The following is a 27,832-nucleotide window of genomic DNA, read 5'->3' as shown; positions in this document are numbered from 1 at the left end:
ATGAGATGCTGATGTTTGTTGACATAAAATGTATTGTCGTTTTCAGGGTTGCAATTAAAGTTCCCCACATGGCTCAGTTGGTAGCTTGCTCACCTCTGAGTCAAGAATTTGTGAGTTCAAGACTTGAGCATGTAATCTAGGCTGACACTTCAGTGCAGTACTGAGGGAGTACTGCACTGTTGGAGATGCCATACTTTCAGCTGAGGCATTAAACCGATACCCTATCTGCCCTCTGAAGTGAATGTAAGAGATTTTTCGAAGAAGAGCAGGGAGCTCTCCCTGATGTTCTGGCCAATATTTATCCCTCAACCGACATCACTGAACAGATTATTTGATCATGTATCACATTGCTGTTTGTGGGTTCTTGCTGTGTGCAATTTGGCTGCTGCATTTTCTACATTACAACAGTGACTATTCAAAAATACATCATTGGCTGTAAAGCACTTTGGGACATTCTTAGATCATGAAACACTCTATAGAAATGAAAGTCTTTATTTATGTGACGTGGTCTGTTTTTACATTTTGGGCATCCAATAAAAGCATAGAAATTAACAGGACAGAATGTCTATGCTAGCTCTTTACTCAAGCATTCCAAAATTATTCTGACTACCTCGCAGCCTCCCCATAGCTATGTATCTTTCTCTGCTTCAAATATTTGTCCAATTTTATCTTAAGACGTGCAATTATCTCTACCTCAACCACTTTCTGTGCCAAAGCCTTCCATGCTCAAATAACCCACTACATAAAGAAATCATACTTAACGTCTCTCCTCAGTGTCTTAGTGATAATTTTAATAGATGGAACTTTGTCACTGATTCCCTAACCAAATAAATATTATTTTCCTATTTACCCTATCAAAACTCTTCAGAATTATAAATATATTAGATCCCTCTGTTCATCCGAGCCCTGTTTATATATTAGACTCTTGGATACAGTTGCACTGAAATTCTTGTAGAACCACTCAACCAGTGGAAGAGTGGCAGAGTGAACATTAAGCCTGCCCAAATAGAGAGGCCCAGGTCCCTTCCCAATCTACAAGAATGGGGTCACTTGCATATGTAAGGTAGGTATATGTGCTAGTAAGGACACTTCAGTGGATCCGACTCTGATGAGCTGGCTGGAATGATGGAGTGGCTTCTGTTTGCAGGTAATCAAACCCCTCCAAGGTTAATTGCCTGTTTTAGCAACAGTTTGGGACCTTTCATGGGGTCTTCGCAGGAATAATGGCAACTATTGGCTGGCGTTAGTTGCACTGAGGCCCTTAAAGGCCATAAGGGGCTGAATTCACCCTTGATGTAAGGAGGTTGGGCAGAAAGTTCACTCGTATCATCTCCTACTGGTATTTTTCCTAAGGCTGTGAATGGGATAGTATCCCAGTAGAACTGGCTTCAACCCGATTTTCCTGTCTCCTGACTGGAGATCGACTCCATTTACACCTTAGCCCCGATTGGGACCAGTACTGTTTCTTTTGTATGCAGGATTCAGTGTTCATCTGCTCTTCATAGGCTAAAAGGAAGAATCAAGGTGTCAGTCAGACTGGGCCATTCTTACATACCTTCCAGTGGTTGATCACTGAACATACTGACAACAACCTGAGGAGAGTTCCTCGCTCTGTCTACTTGACCAGGGATTGGTGCATGCTATGGGGACATAAAGATGAAAAAATAAATTAAAACCTTGGTGACAGTTTTTTTGTCTAAAGAAGATAAAAATCAAAACAGATGAATGCAAAAATAGGAAAAATTGTGAATAAAATAAAATAATGATTATCTTGTTCCATTCTTGACAGTACTCCAGCCCACATTTTAGTGTTCACAATGGGTGTGTCTAAAGTTGACAACAAAACAAAGTGCTTGAGCTGCATTCAGCTTGCACATCATTCTTCCATCTAACAACCTGAGTTTCACACAGCAGCGCTGTGACAAATAGTGGTACTACCACATACTGAGGTGTGGACTGTGCCACCTAAACCATCAGGAAGAAGGAGATAAACAGGAATTCAAAAATTGCAGCAAAACCTCTACTGACTAATCATAGTGCATACTTGATGCGTGGTCTACTTTGAAGTATCAGCAGGAAGTCACTGAAAGAATTGCTGTAACCTCAGGTTTTTTTTGCCTCCTCAGGTATGTGTGACAAAACTATAGAAAAACAAAGAGACTCTGTTGTTTTAAAATGTGAATCTGAAGTCGAATGGAGTAAACTTATTGTAAAGAATGTAAGGGGTGGATTTCCGTGGTGGGTTCTCCTGGTTGTCTGCTGTAACTTCCGGGCTTTCCGCAGCTGTAAGAACCCCCACAGTAACAACCCCGCATAAATTGAGCGGTTAGCTATAATTGTAAATTTATATTAGTAAAGATAACTGAATCCTCAAGGGGCGATGTTTCCAGGCTTTCTGAAGCTCTTCCATCTAAGTTCCATGGAAGTTCACCTTCCAAGTTTCATAATCAGCAAAATACCAAGGAGGTGAATTGCCACAGGGAGTCCTCCCAATCATCTGCATCAACTTCAGCGGAAGAGCCGTGAAAACCCCTACATACAGGACATCAACATGTTTTCCCGAGATTTCCGCAGCTCCTCTGCTGAAGTTACAGCTGAAGAGTGGGAGAATGCCCATGGAAATTGACCTTACAGCAAACTTCTAGTTTGCTAAATAAAAGGATCCTGCTGCCTGTTCAGTTTCCTCTGGGTGGGTAGGGTTAAAATCGTCCCACCAGTTCATTAGCTTTAAGTTAAAGTCTCTAGCTACTTTGTACTTGAATCAACCGTATTCACCTTCCTTTGTGGCATTCTCGCTCTGTCCGCTGTTCTGTAAAAGACTCTGACATGTCTCTGTGTGTAATGAATTAATTATTAGTAAGATTGAATTTAGTATCGAGCTGGCAAGCTGGCTTTAAATGAGCTAGATTTTGTAATTTTACGACAAGTGGGATATCTATCAACAGTTGTGGAAGCCACAGAGGCTATCTTGATAAACAGCAGCATCCTAGTGATTATAAAACATACTGTTAAGGCTCAGGATTCAGTTATCTTCAGTAATATCAGTTTACAATAGGAGTTTAACTATTATTTAATAAAGTCTTTGCCTTGAGATTTTTGGGGGTGTTCAGTCGGGTCCCCACAGGTTCCAGAAACCTCCACTTGTTCCTTGGGTGGAGCCATGGGTTGCAACTTATAAACTAGAAGTTCCCACTCCTGGACCTGGAGCATTTCTGTGACAGCTGGTCTGCAGCATGAATGGAAGTGTACTCCAAAAGACCATCTGTGGGTCCCACTGGGTAGATCAGCCCATTTGTTCAGGAGACTGATGGGACCATATCTATGGGCAGCTGGAGGCCCATGCAACCCACCACCCACCCTACACACAAGCCAGCAGGCACTGGAGTTTTGGGAAACAAAGGGCAGATGTGAACTCTGGTGGGGTCAATGCATGACACCACCGTCAGAATTACCTCAGGAGTTCAGCAGAACCCCAGTAGAATTTCAGGGCCTTTTTGTCATTTTTTATTGTCTTATAAATTCCTATGTCCACATTTGTAAAGGGATTTGCCTATTTAAACTTGTCATGCTGATTGCACAATCGTAGGTGATTGTACAGCAGCTTTCTGAGCTGTCAATGCTAGCTCAACTGCTATCTTGGCCATGATTTCACCACCGATGGTGAGACCGCTGGGGTCGGTGGCATGTGGGAAATCCACTCCTGACTCCATCCCGCCCGCTCGCAGCAATCTTCCGATGATTGGGCTTGTTAAGCCTGCCCTGTGGAGTTCCCAGCTACTTAACAGGAAGCTGGTCTGATGAAGTCATTTGATGATGCGTCATCAGCCGGTTTCCTTAAAGGGACCATGCCCACACTGCTTTAGACAGTTGTGCTGTCAGTGTTCTGCAAACAATGGCAATGACTGCACAGAGGTACACAGCTGTACCCAATCTCTACCATTACTCCCTTCAGATGCTTATGGAGGAAGTCACAGCACGCAGGGAGGTCCTCTTCCCGTTCAATGGGCGGAAAAGACCTCCCCAGGACACAAACACAGCCTGGTTGCACATTGTACAGGTGGGCACCAGCAAGGATGTCGTTAGGAAGACCTGGCTGCAGTGACGCAAACCTTTCAATGATCTCAGTTCATCACAAAATGTTACTGCAAAACCACACTCATCCTGCTGCTACTTATCACATCCCCATCACTCTTCCTTCTCAATTCTACCCCTGCACATCCTTACTCACACCAACTTACCTTGCACCTCCACCCATCCCTCTCTCTCTCTCTCTCATCATCATAGGTAGTCCCTCGGAATCGAGGAAGACTTGCTTCCACTCTTAAAATGAGTCCTTAGGTGACTGAACAGTCCAATACGGGAACCACAGTCCCTGTCACGGGTGGGACAGATAGTCGTTGAGGGTAAGGGAGGGTGGGACAGGTTTGGCACATGCTTATTCCGCTGCCTGTGCTTGATTTCTGCATGCTCTCGGCGATGAGACTCAAGGTGCTCAGCGCCCTCCCGGATGCACTTTCTCCACTTAGGGCAGTCTTTGGCCAGGGACTCCCAGGTGTCAGTGGGGATGTTGCACTTTATCAGGGAAGCTTTGAGGGTGTCCTTGTAACGTTTCCTCTACCCACCTTTGGTTCGTTTCCCGTGAAGGAGTTCCGAGTAGAGCGCTTGCTTTGGGAGTCTCGTGTCTGGCATGCGAACAACGTGGCCTGCCCAGCAGAGCTGATCAAGTGTGGTCAGTGCTTCAATGCTGGGGATGTTGGCCTGGTCAAGGACACTAACGTTGGTGCATCTGTCCTCCCAGGGGATTTGTAGGAACTTGCGGAGACATCGTTGGTGGTATTTCTCCAACGACTTGATGTGTCTACTGTACATGGTCCATGTCTCTGAGCTAAACAGGAGGGCAGGTATTACTATGGCCCTGTAGACCTGAGAAAAAGAGTGTTCGAAAACCAGGCCCTCTCTATCGACATTATCAATTGCCCATCTCACTAGCCACCCCTCACACTCGCCCTCATCCTTGTCCAATCATACCAACTAACAACACACAGGGGTAGGCACTTGAGTCCTTTAACCAATGTTCATGTAAAGTTTATGTTGATGTGTTGTCAAACATTGAAATCTTTATTTTCAGCACTTTGCGTTCTTCGACAGATTTGTGTGCACCTTTGGAAGTGGCTTAGTGAATTGTAGTGAATGGTGAGACATAAGGGTACTCTGCACAATGATGATGAATGTGAAAGGAATGGCTTGGACATTACAGGGATGCTTTATGGAGCTGGTGTGGGGTGGTGTCAACCTGGCGCATCATGTGGCAGTCAGGGTGTACAGCGTGAAGCAAAGTAAATGTGACCATGGTGAGGCCATCACTGGCCTCTCGGGCAACAATGTGGTCGGGTTCTGATGCCCTGTGCCGCATTATGTAGATTGGTGTTGTTGTGCTGATGCTGCTATGTTTAGTGATGTTGGTGTTGGGGCTGATCGTGGTGGGATACGGGAATAAAGGGTTATGGGGAGCGGGCAGGGAAGTGGAGCTGAGTCCATGATCCGATCAGCCATGATCTCATTAAATGGCAGAGCAGGCTCAAGGGGCCAAAAGGCCTACTCCTGCTCCTATGTTTTATGTTCTTACGTTCTTACATTAGAAACTTACACAGAGACAGGTTTAGAGTGGGATCCCGACCTGTTGTCAAACAGGGCCATTTTGACAGCGGGCCTGCCTCCAAATCCGCACTCGCAGGGCTGGGAAGATTGTGTTTTTCTTTAGCTCGGAGAGGTAACTATTAAGCTTTCTTCAAGGCTTTTTTATTTTGGATTTCTTATTTTTAATAATGGTCAGCAATTTGCGGTCCTTGTGTCGAGAGCAATGCGTTTTCGGACTTTCAAATTAAATCAATGGAGTTTATTGGGGATTGCCTTGTGTGAAGTGTTGTGACATCAACAGGCTGTCTTCTCTTCTTAGGGAGTCCCTCATATAGAGGATGACTTCATTCCACACCAAAAAGGGATGAGTTCACAGGTGTTTCAAAGAAAGACCTGATATTCCAGGTCCCGAACTACATGTTGAAGGGTGGAAGATGCCTGTGCGTGGATTTTTTTAATGTGCGTTGGCTGTTGCATACCAGCCACCACATGGGCTTGACAGAGCTAGGTCTTGGTCCAATGGCAAGGATTAACCAAAACGACTGGAGACCAGCTCTGCTGCACAGAACTAGTGCGCACACATATCGCAGTATGGGCTGGCCCATGCTGCCCCTGGGCTCTCGCCTCTACTGGATCCCGAACTCACGCCTTTCCTGGGCCCCGATCATGTCGCTCCACGATCTATCGTCGCACCTTCACCCCGACCTCGCCGCTTCTGCTGTGCCTGACCACGCTCCAATCAACGATCTGGGTTATGGTGATGTCCAATCCAGTCACCCTCTTCACTGCCGTCGCCCTCCTGCACCAGCTCGCTCTGCTCCCTGTGGTCGTATGCCGCCATGCTGTCCAGGAGCCGCTCGCCGTTCGCCTTTTATGGCCCCGACCTGTCGCTGATATTCCCACACAGGTAGGGGCTGCCATGCTGTCCAGGGAGGCTGTCTTAGCAACCAATCAAAATGCAGTATTCTCACTGACAGTGAACAAGGAAGCTTATAACAGTTTAAAAATATTAGAAAGAGCAAAATAAAGATTGGGGCTCTCACATGGGGAAAAGGCAAACCTGAAATAAAGATGAACAAACTTTTTTAAAAAAATTGTTGAAAAGTTCCTTAAAATTTGAATTTTTATTAAAATGAACACATTTCACAGTGCAAAGATTAAAATTAGTTTTCCAGGTCCTTAACATTTGTTTAGCAGTAATTACACTATCAAAACCCCAGTTCCACCGAATCCCTTTGGATCTAACTTTTAGTGAGGAATTTTACAGCATACTTACTGAGAAAGAGCCAACGTTTTCGTCAGTTGCCCTGATTGGTTGATTACACAGATTACACGGCTCTGTTGGGTGGTGGGGCGGGGGGGTGGGGGGGCACAGTGCCAGACAGATGCAACTTCAGGATTTCCGCATATACATCAAATCCCGAAGTTGTGGTCAGTTTCAAAGGCGGAATGATGGCGAACGTTGCCAGTTCAGCTGTGACTCAGTGGGTTCCACACTCGCCTCTGAGTCAGAAGTTGTGGGTTTAAGTCCAACACCAGCACATAAATTTAGGCTAAAACTCCAGTGCAGTGCTGAGGAAGTGCTGCCCTGTCGGAGGTACCGTCTTTCGGATGAGACGTTAAATCAAGGTCCCGACTGCTTTCTCTGGTGGATGGAAAAGATCCCACGGTACTATTTCGAAGAAGAGCAGGGGAGTTAGCCCCGGTGTCCTGGTCAATATTTATCCCTCAAATAACATAACCAAAACAGATGATCTTGTTATCACATTGCTGTTATTGGGAGCTTGCTGTGCGCAAATTGGCTTCTATGTTTCCCACATTGACTACACTCCAAAAGTACTTCATTGGGTGTAAAGTGTGTTATCTTCTGTACAACCTCACAAACACACAGGCTCTAAGATGACTGATAACTTCAGGAACCTGTCAGGTGACCTGTTCCCTCATTATTGTTGTAAACAGCAATGGCTGCATTACCACAGTAGTCCACTGGGTGGCGCTATATATATTACATAAAGCACTTTGAGACTTTGGTGGTTGTGAAAGGCGCTATATAAATTTCAAGTCTTTCTTTCTTTGCCGTCATCCTGATTGCAAATTTCAGGCTAATATATTTTGAACTGAAAACATATTTTTATATAAATTATAAATTCACAAATGAATACTCCCTCATTTCGGTGCTCTGGTAACTCTCTCGGAGATTTGCAAGGCGGTTTACACCCTTCGTTGTTAGTGTGAGAGTCCCAATCCATTGCACTTCCACTGGCAGAGTTAATTTTATTCAAATGATCCGCATCTGACTCTTTATGCTTTCAGTGAGCTACTGTTTTCTAACATCTTAACCAGATTACCACTCACATGAATGCTAATTATGGAACCAAAAATGAATTGTGTAGCAAAGTCCCAATATAATTTCACTCTGCACCTTCCAGATTTAAGCTGATAACCATATAAAATGATTTAGGAATGTGTATTCTTGTACAAAAACATGAACCATTTGCTTTATTGAGAACATTTCATTGAAATATTTAATGAGAAAATGTGATTCTCCCCAAAAAATTAATGTCTTGGCTTTATAACGCACCCACATTCTTCTCTGCCCACAGAATGCATTAGTTTATTGTTCAGAACTCTCTGCTGCTTGACATGTATCTTCTGTTTCAATTTTAATTTGTCAGCATGTATCTTCGTTTTAAGTGTATTTCAGTGGGAACAGTTGAAAAGTGGTTAGTGACTGTTCCTTTTAAATCCTATCTGACTGTACATAGGCCCTCACCCATCACAGGCTTTTTGGCCAGAAGAATGAGCAGGCGCAGTGCAGAAACATTGGGCTACAAACTGGTTAGCCCACGAAAATGAACACTTGGATCGCGGTGTGTAATTAGCATGCCTCCGTTGATTGGAATTCAGGCAGCCAACTTAGTGCTGCCTGTTAATTATAATGATTTCTGCATACAGCCAGTACTTCAAATACGGTTCATTGGCTGTACACATCAACCAATAGCGTTAGTAACTTGCACTTCTTAAAGATAGCCTGCACCTCTTAAAGGGGAGGTGTATTGTGGCTGTTGCATTTGCTGGGAGTCGTTCTGCAACTGAATCTGACCTGGGGAAGAGAGAAGGTTGTCTGACCATGGGAGAGAGCAGACACCCAGGTTTTTGGACGTTGCACTGGAGGTCTTGGTGGAAAAGGAGGAAAGGAGGAGCGATGTCCTATATCCTCATAGGGGCAGGAAACCTTCCAGACAAGTGATGAGAAGGCAGTGGGGATAGATAGCCGAGGAAGTCAATACCAGGAGTATAGCCCCAAGCACCTGGATGCAGTGCTAAAAAAAATTTAATGATCTCACACGAATGCTCAAGGTCAATGAATGCATCTTCAAATGCCATAGCCTACCAACTGCACCACTAGACTCACACACTGCTCAATTCACCACATCCCCATCACTCACCAACCAACAATCTCTATTACTTATACCTAACATTATATGCGTTTTTTATTGCAGGTCTCCAGAGTGCCTCTCCAACCTGTGAGGCCTGCTTAAATACCTGTGCTCCCAAGCGATTATGGGATCCCTTGCGACTCCAAGGGATGAGCCCTCTGGTGGCTGTACAGAGTAAATACAAGTTTACATATAAAACATGAACTACAACAATTGTACATCGCTGTGTGGCGTAAGAGTAAAAAAGGGAAGGTGGCTCAACCATGGCTAACAAGGGAAATTCGGGAAAGCGTTAAAGCCAAGGAAGAGGCAAATTGGCCAGAAAAAGCAGCAAACCTGAGGACTGGGAGAAATTTAGAATTCAGCAGAGGAGGACTAAGGGTTTAATTAGGAGGGGGGTAATAGAGTATGAGAGGAAGCTTGCAGGGAACATAAAAACTGACTGCAAAAGCTTCTATAGATATGTGAAGAGAAAAAGATTAGTGAAGACTAATGTAGGTCCCTTGCAGTCAGATTCAGGTGAATTCATAATGGGGAACAAGGAAATGGCAGACAAATTGAACAATGCTTTGATTCTGTCTTCACTAAGGAAGACATGAATAATCTCCCGAAAATACTAGGGGACCGAGTGTCTAGCGAGAAAGGGGAACTGAGGGAAATCCTTATCAGTCAGGAAATGGTTTTAGGGAAATTGAAGGGACTGAAGGCCGATAAATCCCCAGGGCCTGATAGTCTGCATCCCAGTGTATTAAGGAAGTGTCCCTAGAAATCGTTGATGCATTGGTGGTCATTTTCCAACATTCCATGGACTCTGGATCAGTTCCTATGGATTGGAGGGAAGCTAATGTAACCCCACTTTTCAAAAAAGGAGGGAGAGAGAAAACTGGGAATTATAGACTGGTTAGCCTGACATCTTTAGTGGGGAAAATAGAAACATAGAAACATAGAAAATAGGTGCAGGAGTAGGCTATTTGGCCCTTCTAGCCTGCACCGCCATTCAATGAGTTCATGGCTGAACATTCAACTTCAGTACCCCATTCCTGCTTTCTCGCCATACCCATTGATCCCCCTAGTAGTAAGAACCTCATCTAACTCCTTTTTGAATATATTTAGTGAATTGGCCTCAACAACTTTCTGTGGTAGAGAATTCCACAGGTTCACCACTCTCTGGGTGAAGAAGTTCCTCCGCATCTCGGTCCTAAATGGCTTACCCCTTATCCTTAGACTGTGACCTCTGGTTCTGGACTTCCCCAACATTGGGAACATTCTTCCTGCATCTAACCTGTCTAACCCCGTCAGAATTTTAAATGTTTCTATGAGGTCCCCTCTCATTCTTCTGAACTCCTGTGAATACAAGCCCAGTTGATCCAGTCTTTCTTGATAGGTCAGTCCCGCCATCCCGGGAATCAGTCTGGTGAACTTTCGCTGCACTCCCTCAATAGCAAGAATGTCCTTCCTCAGGTTAGGAGACCAAAACTGTACACAGTACTCCAGGTGTGGCCTCACCAATGCCCTGTACAACTGTAGCAACACCTCCCTGCCCCTGTACTCAAATCCCCTTGCTATGAAGGCCAACATGCCATTTGCTTTCTTAACCGCCTGCTGCACCTGCATGCCAACCTTCAATGACTGATGTACCACGACACCCAGGTCTCTTTGCACCTCCCTTTTTCCTAATCTGTCACCATTCAGATAATAGTCTGTCTCTCTGTTTTTACCACCAAAGTGGATAACCTCACATTTATCCACATTATACTTCATCTGCCATGCATTTGCCCACTCACCTAACCTATCCAAGTCGCTCTGCAGCCTCACAGCATCCTCCTCGCAGCTCACACTGCCACCCAACTTAGTGTCATCCGCAAATTTGGAGATACTACATTTAATCCCCTCATCTAAATCATTAATGTACAGTGTAAACAGCTGGGGCCCCAGCACAGAACCTTGCGGTACCCCACTAGTCACTGCCTGCCATTCTGAAAAGTACCCATTTACTCCTACTCTTTGCTTCTTGTCTGACAACCAGTTCTCAATCCATGTCAGCACACTACCCCCAATCCCATGTGCTCTAACTTTGCACATCAATCTCTTGTGTGGGACCTTGTCGAACGCCTTCTGAAAGTCCAAATATACCACATCAACTGGTTCTCCCTTGTCCACTCTACTGGAAACATCCTCAAAAAATTCCAGAAGATTTGTCAAGCATGATTTCCCTTTCACAAATCCATGCTGACTTGGACCTATCATGTCACCTCTTTCCAAATGCACTGCTATGACATCCTTAATAATTGATTCCATCATTTTACCCACTACTGAGGTCAGGCTGACCGGTCTATAATTCCCTGTTTTCTCTCTCCCTCCTTTTTTAAAAAGTGGGGTTACATTGGCTACCCTCCACTCTATAGGAACTGATCCAGAGTCAATGGAATGTTGGAAAATGACTGTCAATGCATCAACTATTTCCAAGGCCACCTCCTTAAGTACTCTGGGATACAGTCCATCAGGCCCTGGGGATTTATCGGCCTTCAATCCCATCAATTTCCCCAACACAATTTCCCGGCTAATAAGGCTAATGCTGGAATCAATTATTAAAGATGTAATAGCAACGCATCTGGAAAGCAATGACAGGATCGATCCAAGTCAGCATGGATTTATGAAAGGGAAATCAAGCTTGACAAATCTTCTAGAATTTTTTGAGGATGTAACTAGTAAAGTGGACAAGGGAGAACCAGTGGATGTGGTGTATTTGGACTTTCAAAAGGCTTTTGACAAGGTCCCACACAAGAAATTGGTGTGCAAAATTAAAGCACATGGTATTGGGGGTAATATATTGACGTGGTTGGCAGACAGGAAGCAAAGAGTGGGAATAAATGGGTCTGTTTCAGAATGGCAGGAAGTGACTAGTGGGGTGCCGCGGGGTTCAGTGCTGAGACACAAGCTATTTAGAATGTACATTAATGATTTAGACAAAAGAATTGAAGGTAATATCTCCAAGTTTGCAGATGACACTAAGCTGGTTGGCAGTGCGAGCTGTGAGGAGGATGCTAAGAGGCTGCAGGGGGACTTCGACAGGTTATATGAATGGGCAAATGCATGGCAGATGCAGTATAATGTGGATAAATGTGAGGTTATCCACTTTCGTAGCAAAAACAGGAAGGCAGATTATTATCTGAATGGTGACAGATTAGTAAAAGGGGAGGTGCAAAGAGACCTGCGTGTCATGGTCCATCAGTCATTGAAGGTAGGCATGCAGGTACAGCAGGCAGAAAAGAAAGCAAATGGCATGCTGGCCTTCATAGCGAGGGGATTTGAATATAGGAGCAGGGAGGTCTTACTGCAGTTGTCCTTGGTGAGACCACACCTTGAGTATTGTGTGCAGTTTTGGTCTCCTAATCTGAGAAAGGACGTGCTTGCTATTGAGGCAGCGAAGGTTCACCAGACTGATTCCCGGGATGGCAGGACTGACATATGAGAAAAGACTGGATCGGCTTGGCTTATACTCACTGGACTTTAGAAGAATGAGAGGGGATCTCATGGAAACTTATAAAATTCTGACTGGACTGGACAGGTTAGATACAGGGAGAATGTTCCCGATGTTGGGGAAGTCCAGAACCAGGGGTCACAGTCTAAGGATAAGGGGTAAGCCATATAGGACCGAGATGAGGAGAAAATTTTTACCCAGAGAGTTGTGAACCTGTGGAATTCTCTGCCTCAGAAATTTGTTGAGTCCAGTTCGTTGGACATATTCAAAAGGGAGTTAGATGTGGCCCTTATGGCTAAAGGGATCAAGGGATATGGAACGAAGACAGGGGTTGGGTACTGAGGTTGCATGATCAGCCATGATCATATTGAATGGTGGTGCAGGCTCAAAGGGCCGAATGGCCTGCTCCTGCACCTATTTTCTGTTTCTATGTTTCTATCCCTCATGATGGCTAAGTTATGCAGCATACAGCACCCAACATCGAACTGACCGACAATCTCAGGGGAGTATTGCAAGTCGCCTCCGGAATGGTCCAGGCATCGGAAGCGCTGCTTCAAGATGCTATGGTTCTTTCTCTTATGCTGCGCGTCGCAATGTGTGACATGTTGTATTCCCGGTCAGCTTCCATCCGGGTTACACATAGGGGCATCATGAGCCAGGCGGCGAGGCCATACCCTTTGTCTCCTAGCAGTCAGCTCTGCCCTTCTGGCTGCTGTTGAAACATGGCAGATATATTGCTCTCGTGTAGGATGAACGCATCATGGTTGCTCCCAGGGTATCTTGCATCAACTGACATGATGCGATGCATGTTGTCACACATGAGCTGCATATTCACGGAATGGATGTCTTTTCTTTTCCTGTACATCTCGGAATCCTCCAAAGGCGATGTGGGTACAATCAATGCAGCTCTGTACCTTTGGGAAGCTACCAATCCTGGAGAAGCACACATCCCTGTCACGCATTGCCTGGGCAGTCATGGGGAACTTTATGTAGTCATTCCTCTGGGCATATAGTGCAGCAGTCACCTGCCGAATGCAGATACGTGTTGCTTGTTGAGAAATGGCACACACATCCCCAGTTGTGGCCTGGAATGATCTAGATGCGTAGAATGGAAGTGCAGCTGTAACCTTCACTTCAAATGACAAAGCAGTCCTCCTGACACTTCTAGGTTGCAGGTCTGCTTTTACTAACTCATGGATATCGGTTACAACTTCTTTGCAGAAACGCAGCCTTCTGACACAGTCTGCATCACTCAGGTGCAGGTATGAACACCTGTCACGATATACCCTATGTGGGGAAGGCCTCCTTCCCATCATCGTACTTGCTCTGATGTTTCTCATGTGATGACGTTGAATCAATCGTCTCCTCCGCATCACCATCATGCAGAAGACTTGCACGAGATATGGCATTGTCAATATTGCCCCCATAATTAAATTGTACCTTTGCAAGAAGCTCAAAACAGCAGGACAAGAAGTTAAAATTTCTCTCCTCTCTCTCTTCCCCCCCCCAAGGTCGACGCCCTAGTATGGACCACATCCTGGTCTGCGCATGCGCATTCGGCTTGCTTCGAATTGGAAGCTAGGCATTCAATGAGGACATTTGGGGCAACAAAGTCGAATGCATTTCTTTAATTTTAGATTTTTTTCAAGCACCACCCCACCACCAACCGAACGTCTCCTCACCGGGCTCGAGATTCGGTTGGCATAATCACTCCCTCGCCCAGACAGAAAGGCTCGGCAAACACCCACTTCCACGCCCCACCCCTCCAGGCTTCTTTTTGTAGCTGCTGTATAGTGAAAGGCTTCTCATCCCTTCAATTTGGCTTCCTACCCCCCCACTCCCCGGCTTCTTTTGAAGCCAAGCCCTGAGCCCCTGTGTCCGGGCGAGGGCGCGATTCTACCGGCCGACGTTCCGACCCTCGATCCCGGTGAGGAGATGTTCAGTGGTGGCTTGGCACTTTGAAAAAAATCCGAAATTAAAGAATTGTATTAGACTTCCATTTTCTCCATCTTGAGTTTGAAAAAAATTCAGCTTCATAATGCATTTTCTTTGTCTTCTTGAATCCCTCCAAAACTTTGCATAAAAACAATGGCGTCATTCTGTACTGATTTTTTAATGTGAGCTGGTTTTTCTTGTGCCCAGGTTTCTTGGGAGTGGTCACATACACCGTCCTAGGAAAAATGTAAATTTGTCAAACTTGCTTAAATCTGAAAAACTGGCGCAGACATCAGCATGATGCAAATAAATCCTAACCTAAAAGAATCGTAACTAACTGAGTTACGCTGGTGCATAAACTTTGGGGAAACTTGGGTATTTTAATTCACGCCAAAAAAAGCTGTGCAGATAACTGGGGAAAATTGAACCCATTGTATGTTGGGAAATGTGTACTTTAGGTGGATTTTAGAATCTATTATATTTTATGTTTTTTCAATCTTTGTACTCAGGGGTACTGCACAGAAATGGAACATGTTCACCTTTATGGCATCTGGTGATAGCATTGAGCATGATCAGATTTTAAAAGCTCCTCCTATTTCAGAAATGTGTCCCAACTTCAGCCTCAAAAGAATTTATCCTACTGCACCTGTGTGGCATTTCTATTCCCACAATAGCCATTCTCCTGGCCGTTCTAAGTAGGTTCATTCATTTAGTGACAATCAGTGCTCAATTACAGGCAATTTGTGCATAGAAACATAGAAAATAGGTGCAGGAGTAGGCCATTCGGCTCTTCGAGCCTGCACTGCCATTCAATGAGTTCATGGCTGAACAAAGTCCTGGTTTGAGAATGTCAAAATTCATTTAGCTAAGGATATTTCCAACTGGAAAAATTAGAAACCTTTTTTTCCAGCAGCCAAGGTGGGATTTAAATCTGGGTGTCACTCTGTCCCTTTTCCCTCCCCTTGCTTATCATAATTGATGAATTTCTCTAAATCACCAAGTTTAGTACAAATAAAAATGTCAAAATGCACACACCCACATTTAACACATTGGGGTCGAAATTCGGTTACTGAGGCGAGGTGGGACATCCTGCACCCGGCACGAAAGTCCCGCCCTGTCTGCGAAACTGGGAGCACCGCTCTTGAGACGAGGTGAAGCGCAATGTTGGGCGCTCCACTTCCTCTCGGGGGCAGGACCAGGACGGTAAGCGCGCAAATTTTCCAGCGCTACGCAGCCTCTCCACGTACCATTGGCACGAGCACAGGGCCCTCCCCTTCTGTTAAAGGGGAGGGCACGCAGCGATCTCTGCAGTCAGGTGAGTGACCTACACTAGACCACCAAGGATGTGGGGTGCTATGGCCGCAGCCCGACACAGAAGCGGAATGCCGGGCTGCACCATCGTAGCACAGGCCCCGCGAAACATATAACGGAAGGCCGGACTGGCAAGTCAGTTGTGCAAAAAAAATGCTGCTGTGCACCTCCCCTTTACTTTTCGCCTGGTGAGTGGAGTGCAGCCCAGTTCACCACCCGCGAGACTGGCGCTGAAATTTCCGCTGCAGGACAAAAATGGGTCATTGCGCATGGCGATGACATCACCATCGTTGGCGGAGCGGCCTGGGGCACTACCGCCAGTAGCGGGGTGCTGCTGGGGTTTAGCACCTCTGCTAACTTCCGCGCAATTTCGCGGGAACCAGTGGTCCCCCAGGTGCGAGAAATCATTTACGCCCCGCCAGGGGTGCTAATGGGAGGTGCAAACGATACAAATTTTCCCCCCATTGTTTTTGAGAAATTGATGTATAATAAGCCTTTAGTCAAGCAGAGATCCATTGCTGACAACCTTCCTGACACCAATCCTGGATGATTTGCCTAACATAGTTGGGTAAGACAAAAAGTAATTTAATGGGACACACGAACAGGTTATCGATCAGTACAGCAGGTCGTGTGCTGAATCAGCTCAACAAACGACATGACTAGGCCCGATTTATCAAGCTTCACTGAATGTAGGATCTAAAATGAAAAATAAATTCACTGTGTTAACAACAATATCGTAAACCTGAGATACCCTGGCCAGGGGAGGGAGGCGAACGATTCTGTTTTCAAATTTGAAACCGTTTGCCGAATAACTCTTGATTGAAGGAAAGTTGCTTGGATAAACCTTACAGGCGAAGCAATTAATTTGCTGGTGAAGATGGCACAACTAGATGGACAGTGCTTGTAGCTTTCTCACTGGGTTGACACAAAGCTTCTGCTTGCAGCAGCGTGATTGCCCATCTCCAGTTGAGATCTACAGTACAGTTTCATGAATTTTAGAGGCAGGCCCAACTGAAGGGGCAGAGAAGCATTGCTGGGAGTGGGAGGCAGGTGCCAGTTGGGCTTGTTGCTGCTGAGAGAGCATCATTGCTATCAACAATAAACAACAACAAATTGCATTTATTTAGTGCCTTTAATTCAAAGAGACTGCCCCAAGGTCCTTGACAAATAAACATAAGGAAAAGAATGTTGAACCAAGAAGGGAGAAATTAGGACGAGTAACCAAAAGCTTACTAAGACTGGTGGGTCTTTAGGAGGTTTATAAAGGTGGACGGGTGCAGTGATATAGGGAAGAAGTTCCAACGAGTAGGACCAAGGCAGCTGAAAGCTCTACTGTTAATGGTGGGTCTAGGAAGAAAGGATGCACTGAAGGCTGAAGGCTGAGGAATGGAGCATTTAAGCAGGGATATAAAGCTGGTGGAGAAAGAGTGGGCCAAGGCATTGAGCGATTTATAGACCAGATCAAGAATTTTAAAGTTAATGCTGGAGCCAGTAGACTAATGCAGATCAGAGAGGATGGGTGAGCAGGATGTAGTGCAGGACTGGATATGTGCAGCAGGGTTTTGGACAAGTTGGAGTTATGGAGGGTGAAGGCATGGAAAAACATGAATAAATGTCTCAGCAGTAGAGAGGCTGAGGTGGGATCAGAGTTGCAGAGGTGGAAGTAAGCAGTCTTGGTAATGGTTAGGATGTGACGTTTAATGCTATATCAGGGTTGAACATGGAACCAGAATAACAAATGGCTTATTTGTCTGAAGCTTCCCCTGCCCCCATGATAGATCATCTGTTTCTTACCAGAGATGAGCACTTTTTGTTAATGGTGTTCTTCACTCAAATATGCCTGGCATAACAGGGAGGGTTATCATCAGGGTTTATCTAGGATTCCTCAGAACAACCCTATATAGCCCTTAAATGCACTTCTTTATTTCAGTGCCGTTTCAGGAGAACTCTGGTATTCCAGCACCGTCCTCCTCCATTTACACTTCAGTTGCTGTACTGAAGGTAAATCCAGTAGCAGCTTGCCAACCCCATGGAACATTGGGTGTCTGCAGCTGACAGAACAATGTGAGTTGTCAGGTTTATATCTGTAATTTCTTCTGACAGTAAGCAACTAATGTTTGTTGTTGGTTATGGCTTTTCAGCATAAATGAGGCAAAAGACTCACACAGTGCTGTTGATCCTAGGCATGTCAGAAACCATGGCCCCGCAATTGACAAAAACCTCCCTCCACGGCAGGCCAGGAGACTCCCAAATCTTCTCAGCTCGAGCTCACAGCAGTCTTTAGACCCTTCCCATGAAGCCACAGATGCTGCAGCCTCTGGCTTGCTCACCTGAGGTCTCAATGCTAAAAGGAGATGAGAGAAAGTGAAAAGAAGAAAGAGAGAAAAGCAAAGGTGGGTTGGGTTAGGTGGAAGAACAGATGGAAATAAAGGAGGAGGGAAAGAGAGAAATGGATGAAAAGTGAGGAGAGAAAAATATGAAGAAGGATAAAGAGAGTCAGAAGTGGAAGAGGGAGTGAGAGAAATGGACAGACAGAAAGGGTGGGGAGATACAGAAATGTGGGAAGATGGAGAGTGAGAGAAGTAAGCAGGGTGGAAAGGGTATGGTCTAACAATACCACGAGATGCTAAATAAATTTGATGTGAAGTTTAATTATGACACTTTCCAACTCGGAAGCAGTTTAATCATAAGCAAGGCACTTGTATTCTACACATGGCTCCAAATGATTGGACACCCTGCCATAAATTACTACAGTTACATACCATTGCACTTGGTAATAATATACATTTTATTACCTGCCACTGTGAGAAGCGGAGATAGAGATATATTTTGGAGTTGCACCTTACGAATAATGGATCTCTAACTGATTAATGGCCTATTTTGTACCGTATTCTCTGGCATAGCTCCATAATTAATGCCCATTTATAGATAAAGATTGAAATATTTTTTAGTTATTTTGAAATGCTATGTTACTTACAATCTCATCAATAGTTGTCCATAGAATTTTTTGATAGTAGCTTTGTTGCAAACTTGACATTTGCCAATACTCGGCAAATATATATTCTTATCTGCCTGATTGGCTCTAAAGCTCAAATACCAACACATCCGTAGAATCAGAGATTTGTTAGAGAAAAAATATAGTGCAGAATAATCAAACTTTGAAGTTAAAGTGCTTAAACAATTCAGAAAACTGAAATTGGCTGTGTCAGGAAGTGGTAGGATGTAGATATAAATCTGCTGCAATGAATGTCCAAAGTTATTAGTGACTGATGTTTATACCTTTTTTTTAAAGCTTATAGTAGTAATTTTTTGAAGTTGGTTACTTGATATCAGCTAATATTGACAGGAAAAACATTTTAGAATCAGAATCAGGGGGTGTACAGTAAACACCCAGCAATGTAACATCTCCTTTTCTGTTCCTTTACTTTAACCAAATAGATTCAGTCTTTGAATCCTCTAGTTTATTGTCCCTTTGTGGAAAGGTAATATTATCCTTGATCAATACGCCATCCACCCCCAACCCCTGTCTTTTTCCGTTCCTATCTCTCCTTAATACATGGCAGCTGGGAATGTTTAGTTCCCCTTTAAACAGCGGCACAAGAGCGGATGACATCTGCTTGCACCAGTCTCGCGACCCGCGGGACAATTTCCCCTGCGGCCCCCGGAGGCTCTAACGGGGCTGTAAAAAAGGGGCAATTTTGCCCCCACTATAAACATAACCCCACGTGGCAACTTTTGCCTGTAACTCGTCAACTTTATTTGTAACACTCCTCGTATTACCACACTTGCAATCCAACACCATGCTAAGTCGCCTTTGCTTTTGTCCTCCATATAATTCTTGCTTTTTGCCATTGTAAAACCTGGAAGGTGGACCATTAACATCAACCAAATGTCATATGCCTGTCTTTTTATGTGCTGGTTTCTTGTTCAAGAAATTGTTCATAATATTTCGTGGCACCTGTCCCTTGTCGTGCACAGCATTTAGCAGAAGTGACTGCAGACACAACCAACAAGAAATTGCTCCTGTTCTTTCATGAGATGCTGATCTAAAAGATGATTTATTATACATGATCGTATTCAGCAGGTTTTGCACCTTTATTCGTTTGCAAACCAGTTTCTGAAACAATCCAACAGTCATTCCTTTTGGACTTATTGCTACATAGATCTCAGTCAAGATAAGCTTCAAAATTGGAATCTGTTTATTGGAGTGATTTGTGATCCGTTAAGGATGAGAACCTGCTAGACAACGTCCTTTAGTGTATGTAGGCACCTTTAGTAATGACTCCACGAGGCAGGGTATGGTGCTTAAGCTCTGCAGACCTGCAGTCTTTAATTAGCAGCTCCTGAGTGTGCACAACAAGCTGTGTGTTCCTTTTTATACTGGGTTACCTGCCGTGTGCAGGCAACCCCTGGGTCTCCAGCAACAGCACCCTCTAGTGTACCGGTAAGGTGTGTACAGTACAAGGGTACATTCAATGTTGCATACAGTGTTACAGACATCACACAGTAATCAGGCATGCATACACAACATTATGTTTCCAACCACTTGATGCCAAACTGTCACACCGATATCTTCTAACCAGTGGAAAATATCCCTAGGGGTGAACATTCAGCCAAGTGTTGAAGTCATGAGGTGTGACCAAATTTGCTGAGGATTCAGAAGCTGTTTTGGGGTCTCAGAAGCTGTGGAATGTCATTAACCTTTCATCTATTAATATAGGAGATACCAATTAACTAAGTAATGATAGATACAAATAGGTATGATCTAATAGCCATTACAGAGATGTGGTTGCAAGGTGACCAAGGATGAGAATTAAATATTCAAGGGTATTTGACAATTCGGAAGGACAGACAGAAAGGAAAAGGATGTGTGGTAGCTGTCATGTATTCAACAATCATTGTAACCCATGTATAAGCTGACCTAAGTTGTACGCCTTGAGAACATTGACCACAAGGGGGTGAACTTGTGGGAGACACTCCTAACCTGGACTTTCAGGTATAAAAGGGGAAGCTCCAACCACCTTCATCACTTGAGGTCTTGGTAATAAAGGTAACTGGTCACAGAGTGACCTTCTCTCAAGTATGAGCCTCGTGTGCATTTATACTGTATAGTAAGGACATATCAGTAGCACTGTTAATAAAGGACGAGATCAGTGCTTTAGTGATAAACGATATTGGCTCAGAAGATCAAGCTGTTGAATCAGTTTGGGTGGAGATATGGAATAATAAGGGGAAAAAGTCACTGGTGGGCGTAGTCTACAGCTACACTGTTGGATGGAATAAAATCAAGAAATAATGGAGGCTTGTAAAAAAGGAATGGCAATAATCATGGGTGATTTTAACCTTCATATTAATTGGACAAAGCAAATTAGCCAGGGTAGCCTTGAAGAAGAGTTCATACAGTGTATCCGGGATAGTTTCCTTGAACAGTACATTGTGGAACCAATCAGGGAGCAGGCTACTTTAAATCTGGTACTGTGTAATGAGACAGGATTAATAAACGATCTCCTAGTAAAGGATCCTTTAGGAATGAGTGATCATAACATGGTTGAATTTCAAATTCAGTTGGAGGTTGAGAGAGTTGGATCTCAAACCAGTGTCCTAAGCATAAATAAAGGAGACTACAAAGGCATGAAGGCAGTGTTGGCTAAAATGGACTGGGAAAATAGATTAAAGTGTGGGACGGTTGATGGGCAGTGGCAGATATTTAAGGAGATATTTCATAACTCTCAACAACAATATATGGCTAATTAAGGAAATAAGGGATGGTAAATTGAAAACAAGGGCATATAATGTGGCCAAGACCAATGGGAGGCCAAAGGGTTGGGAAACTTTCAAAAGCCAGCAATGAATGACTAAAAAAATAATAGAGAGGGAGGATGGATTATGAATGTAAACTAGCACGAAATATAAAAACAGATAGTAAGAGTTTCTACATGTACATAAAAAGGATAAGAGTGGCTAAAGTAAATGTTGGTCCCCGAGAGGATGAGACTGGGGAATTAATAATGGAGAATGGGGAAATGGCAGAGACTTTGTATCGGTGTCCATGGTTCCAAAATTCCTTGGATTCTGTGGCGGTCCCAGCAGATTGGAAAACTGTAAATGTAATTGTTATGTATGCAATCTGTATCATACCGCTACAAGAGGGCTTACCTGTTGGAGTCCCAAGGGATCCCAGCATCCCTTGGGAGCACTGTATATAAGCAGGCCTCCCATGCTCCAGCACTCTGGAGTTTGAATAAAGGAGTTAAGGTCACACTTACTCATTGTCTACAGTACTCAGTTGCATTATTTATTATGACCTTAACAAGTGGTGACGAGATAACGAACAACCACGCGAAAATGCAAAGAACTGTTGGTATCCCGGAGAAATTCTCAGAAGGGGATGATTGGGAGGCCTTCATGGAGTGACTTGACCAATACTTCATGGCCAATGAGTTGGAAGGGGACGAGAACGCTGGGCGATCCTCCTCACCGTCTGTGGGGCAACAACCTATGGCCTCATGAAGAATCTTCTAGCTCCGGTGAAACCAACAACCAAATCGTATGAAGAACTGTGTACGCTGGTACGGGAGCACCTAAATCTGAAGAAAAGTGTTCTGATGGCAAGGTATCGATTCTACACGTGTCAACGGTCTGAAGGCCAGGAAGTGACTAGCTATGTCGCCAACCTAAGGCGCCTTGCAGGACATTGCAAATTTAATGGATTCGTGGAGCAAATGCTAAGAGACTTTTTTTGCTTGGCATTGGCCATGAGGTAATCCTTCACACATTATTGACTGTTGAAACAGCGAATCTGAGCAAAGCCACAATGATAGCCCAGGCATTTTTGTCCGCCAGCGATAACACCAAACAAATTTTGCAGCATAAAGAGATTTCGGCAAGTACTGTACACAAAGTAACATCGTTTTCAGACAGGAATGCATATGGCAGAATGTACACGCTAGCAGCTGCATGACCTCAGATGACCCAGAGTCCGTCATCAAGCGTGAATGCGAGACAGTTAACACCTTGTTGGCGCTACGGAGGTAATCATCGAGCCATCAATGCCGTTTCAAAAACTATGTGTGCAAAGGCTGTGGAACAATGGGATACCTCCAGTGAATGTGCAGACGAGTTGCAAACCCTACAAACCACCACGTTGCAGAGGAGGATCGATCCATGGTGGATCAGGCTGAACTAGAGACTCGAACCGAGGAGGCAGAAGTGTGTGGGGTATACACCTTCACCACAAAATGTCCACCGATCATGCTAAAGGTCGAACTGGATGGAATTCCAGTATCCATGGAACTGGACACGGGTGCAAGTCAGTCTATCATGAGCAAACAGGCCTTCGACAGGCTGTGGTGCAACAAGGCACACAGGCCCGAGCTTAACCCTATTCATACCAAGCTAAGAGTTTACACTAAAGAGCTGATCCCTGTTATTGGCAGTGCAGCAGTAAAAGTCTCCTATGATGGAGCAGTGCACGAACTCCCACTATGGATTGTATCAGGAGATGACCCCACACTGTTTGGCAGAAGCTGGCTGGAAAAGATCCACTGGAACTGGGATGACATCCAAGAGCTCTTGTCCATCGACGAAGCTTCATGTGCCCAGGTTCTGAGCAAGTTCCGTCGTTGTTTGAGTCAGGCATCAGATGTTTCTCGGGGGCTAAGATCCACTTGGTTCCCGGTACACGACCCATCCACCACAAGGCATGGGTGGTACCATATATGATGCAAGAGAAAGTGGAAATTGAGCTGGACAGGCTGCAGCGAAAAGGCATCATCGCGCCGGTGGAGTTCAACGAGTGGGCCAGTCAGATTGTTCCGGTTCTCAAAGGCGACGGCACAGTCAGAATTTGTGGCGACTATAAAGTAACAATTAACCATTTTTCGCTACAGGACCAGTACCCGCTACCCAAGGCAGACGACCTATTTGCGATGCTGGCATGAGGAAAGATGTTCACCAAGTTGGACCTGACCTCGGCCTACATGACGCAGGAGCTGGCGGAATCTTCTAAAGGCCTCACCTGCATCAACACGCAAAGGTCTGTTCATCTACAATAAATGCCCGTTTGGGATTCGATCGATCACGGCAATTTTCCAAAGGAACATGGAGAGCCTGATAAAGTCGATTCCGTGCACCGTGGTTTTCCAGGACGACATACTGGTCACAGGTCGGGACACCATCGAACACTTGAAGAACCTTTTCCAGGTTCTAAGTCGGCTAGATCGCGTGGGACTCAGGTTGAAACGCTCGAAGTGTGTTTTCCTGGCACCAGAGGTTGAGTTCTTAGGGAGAAGAATCGCGGCAGATGGCATCAGATCCACTGTCGCCAAGACGGAGGCTATCAAGAATACACTGAGACCACAGAACGTGACAGAGCTGCGGTCGTTCCTGGGACTTCTCAACTATTTTGGTAATTTCTTACCTGGGTTAAGCACCTTGCTACAACCTTTACATGTGCTGCTACGCAAGGGAGCTGACTGGGTATGGGAGAAATCACAAGAGGCTGTTTTTGAGAAAGCCAGAAATCTGTTATGTTCCAACAAACTGCTTGTTCTGTATAACTCATGTAAACGATTAGTGCTAGCTTGCGTCTTCATACGGAGTCGGGTGTGTGTTACAACAAGCAAACGAATTGGGAACATTGCAACCGGTCGCCTATGCATCCAGGAGTTTGTCCAAGGCCGAAAGGCATGATTGAAAAATAAGTTTTGGCATGCGTTTATGGGGTGAAAAAAATGCACCAGTATCTGTTTGGTCTCAAGTTTGAGTTAGAAACGGACCATACACCGCACATATCACTATTCTCAGAGAGCAAAGGGATTAATACCAATGCCTCTGCCCGCATCTAAAGATGGGCGCTCATGCTGTCGGCATACAACTATGTAAACCGCCACAGACCGGGCAAAGAGAACTGTGCAGATGCTCTCAAACGGCTGCCATTGCCCACCACCGGGGTGGAAATGGCACAGCCAGCGGACTTGCTCATGGTAATGGATGCATTCAAGAACGAAAAGACCCCGTTACAGTCCGCCAGATCAGGACCTGGACCAGCCAGGATCCTTTACTGTCCCTTGTAAAAAAACTGTGTCCTCCATGGGAGCTGGTCCTGCTTCCCAGCGGAGATGCATGAAGAGATCAAACTGTTCCAGTGGTGCAAAGACGAAATGTCAATTCAGGCGGACTGTCTTTTGTGGGGTAATTGCCTGGTTTTGCCTAAGAAAGGCAGGGAAATGTTCATATGTGACCTACACAGTACCCACCCAGGCATAGTAATGATGAAAGCTATAGCCAGATCCCATGTGTGGTGGCCCGGCATCGACTCAGATTTGGAGTCATGCGTGCGCCAGTGCAACACTTGCTCTCAACTGAGCAATGCACCCAGAGAGGCACCGCTAAGTTTGTGGTCATGGTCCTCCAAACCATGGTCTAGGATCCACGTCGACTTTGCGGGCCCGTTTCTAAGCAAAATATTTTTGGTTGTTGTGGATGCTTATCAAAATGGATTGAATGTGTAATAATGTCTGTAAGCACGTCCACTGCCACCATCGAAAGCCTACGAGCCATATTCGCCACGCACGGCCTGCCTGATGTCCTTGTCAGCGACAATGGGCTGTGCTTCACCAGCGCTGAATTCAAGGAATTCATGACCCACAATGGAATCAACGACGTCACATCTGCCCCATTCAAGTCCGTATCCAACGGCCAGGCAGAACGGGCAGTCCAAACCATCAAGCAAAGCTTGAAACGTGTGTTGGAAGGCTCCCTGCAGACCCGCCTGTCCCGCGTCCTGCTCAGCTACCGCACCAGACCCCACTCGCTCACCGGGGTTCCCCCAGCTGAGCTGCTCATGAAAAGGGCGCTCAAAACAAGGCTCTCTCTTGTCCACCCTGATCTCCATGATCACGTCGAGGGCAGGTGACATCAACAAAGCACGTACCATGATCGCGCAAACTTGTCACGCGACATTGAAGTCAATGAGCCTGTATTTGTACTCAACTATGGACATGGTCCCAAATGGCTTGCTGGCACCATCATAGCCAAAGAAGGGAGTAGGGTGTTTCAGGTCAAACTTGCCAATGGACTAACTTGCAGAAAGCATTTGGACCAAACCAAACTGCGAGTCACAAACAGTCACGAGCAACCTGAAGAGGACACCACCAACTTCGACCCTCTAACACACACACAAGTGGCAACTGACATCATGGTCGACCACAGAGCTGAACTCACCATCCCCAGCAGCCCGGCAAGGCCAGCTGCCCAGCAGCCCAGTGAAGAATCAACCAATAACCAACTCACCCACATCTGCATTCATACCGAGACGATCGACAAGGGAGCGAAAAGCCCCAGATCGTCTCACCCTGTAAGGAAGTGATGTTATGTACGCAACCCTAGGCAACCTGTATCATACCACCACCTGAGGGTTTACCTCTTGTAGTCCCAAGGGATCCCAGCATCCCTTGGGAGCGCTGTATATAAGCAGGCCTCCCATGCTCCAACACTCTGGAGTTTGAATAAAGGAGCTAAGGTCACACTTACTCATTGTCTACAGTACTCAGTTACATTTCTTTATTATGAGCTTAACAGTAACACCCCTATTTAAAAAAAGGAGGCAGACAGAAAGCAGGAAACTATAGACTGGTTAGCCTAACATCTGTTGTTGGGAAATGGCTGGAGTCCATTATTAAGGAAGCAGGAGCAGGACATTTGGAAAAACATAATTCAATCAAGCAAGGTTTTATGAAAGGGAAATCATGTTTGACAAATTTGCTGGGGTTCTTTGAGGATGAGCAGGGTGGATAAGGGGGAAACAGTGGATGTTGTGTATTTGGATTTCCAGAAGGCATTCAGTAAGGTGCCACATAAAAGGTTACTGCACAAGATTAAAGTTCACGGGGTTGGGGATAATATATTAGCATGGATAGAAGATTGGCTAACTAACAGAAAACAGAGAGTCGGGATAAATGGGTCATATTTTGGTTGTCAAACAGTAACTAGTGGGGTGCCGTAGGGATCAATGCTGGGGCCTCAACTATTTACAATCTATATGAATGATTTGGATGAAGGGATCGAGTTTAATGTAGCCAGTTTTGCTGATGATACAAAAATGGGTGGGAAAGCAAATTGTGAGGAGGATACAAAAAATCTGCAGGTTAAGTGAGTGGGCAAACTTTTGGCAGATGGAGTACAATGTGGGAAAATGTGAGGTTATCCACTTTGGCAGAAAAAATAGAAAAAAAAATTATAATTTAAATGGAGAAAAATTGCAAAGTGTTGCAGCACAGAGGGACCATTGTGCATGAAACACAAAATGTTATATGCAGGTACCGCAAGTAATCAGGAAGGTAAATGGAATGTTGGCCTTTATTGCAAGGGGGATAGAGTGTAAAAGCAGAGAAGTCCTGCTACAACTGTACAGGATATTAGTGAGGTCACACCTGGAGTACTGCGTACAGTTTTGGTCTCCGTATTTAAGGAAGAATATACTTACATTGGAGACAGTTCAGAGAAGGTTCAGTAGGTTGATTCTGGAGATGAGGAGGTTGACTTTATGAAGATAGGTTGAGTAGGTTGGGCCTATACTCATTGGAGTTCAGAAGAATGAGAGGTGATCTTTTTGAAACATATAAGATAATAAGCGGGGTGGATGCAGAGAGAATATTTCCACTCCTTGGGGAAACTAACACTAGGGGGCATTGTCTCAGAATAAGGGGCCGCCCATTTAAAACTGAGATGAGGAGGAATTTCTTCTCCCAGAGAGCTGTGGAGGCTGGGTCATTGAATATATTCAAGGTGGAGATAGACAGATTTTTGAGCGATAAGGGAATAAATGGGGAGCGGGCAGGGAAGTGGAGCTGAGTCCATGATCAGATCGGCCATGATCTTATTAAATGGCGGAGCAAGCTCGAGGGGTCAAATGGCCTATTCTTGCTCCTATTTCTTATGTTCTTATGTAAGTGTGCATACAATAGGAAATGTTATGACTTTGTGGGACTAATTTTAAACCCCCTGCTAGGGGAGGCAGATGGCATGT

General features: G+C 45.0%; 1 protein-coding gene across 3 annotated transcripts in view; it reads left to right on the top strand.

Annotated features, from left to right (window-relative positions):
* The first annotated feature begins 1,886 nt into the window (after positions 1–1,886).
* LOC139267266 (synaptotagmin-like protein 1) overlaps positions 1,887–27,832 on the top strand; it is a 338,973-nt gene continuing 313,027 nt past the window's right edge. For all 3 annotated transcript variants that reach the window (XM_070885306.1, XM_070885305.1, XM_070885304.1), the window contains exon 1: positions 1,887–2,126. The gene's annotated coding sequence lies outside the window, so the exon portion shown is untranslated. The remainder of the gene's footprint in view (positions 2,127–27,832) is intronic.

The sequence above is a fragment of the Pristiophorus japonicus genome, chromosome 7 (assembly GCF_044704955.1).
Source record: "Pristiophorus japonicus isolate sPriJap1 chromosome 7, sPriJap1.hap1, whole genome shotgun sequence".
Lineage (NCBI taxonomy): Eukaryota > Metazoa > Chordata > Chondrichthyes > Pristiophoridae > Pristiophorus > Pristiophorus japonicus.
This window is presented reverse-complemented; position numbering and strand designations above follow the sequence as displayed.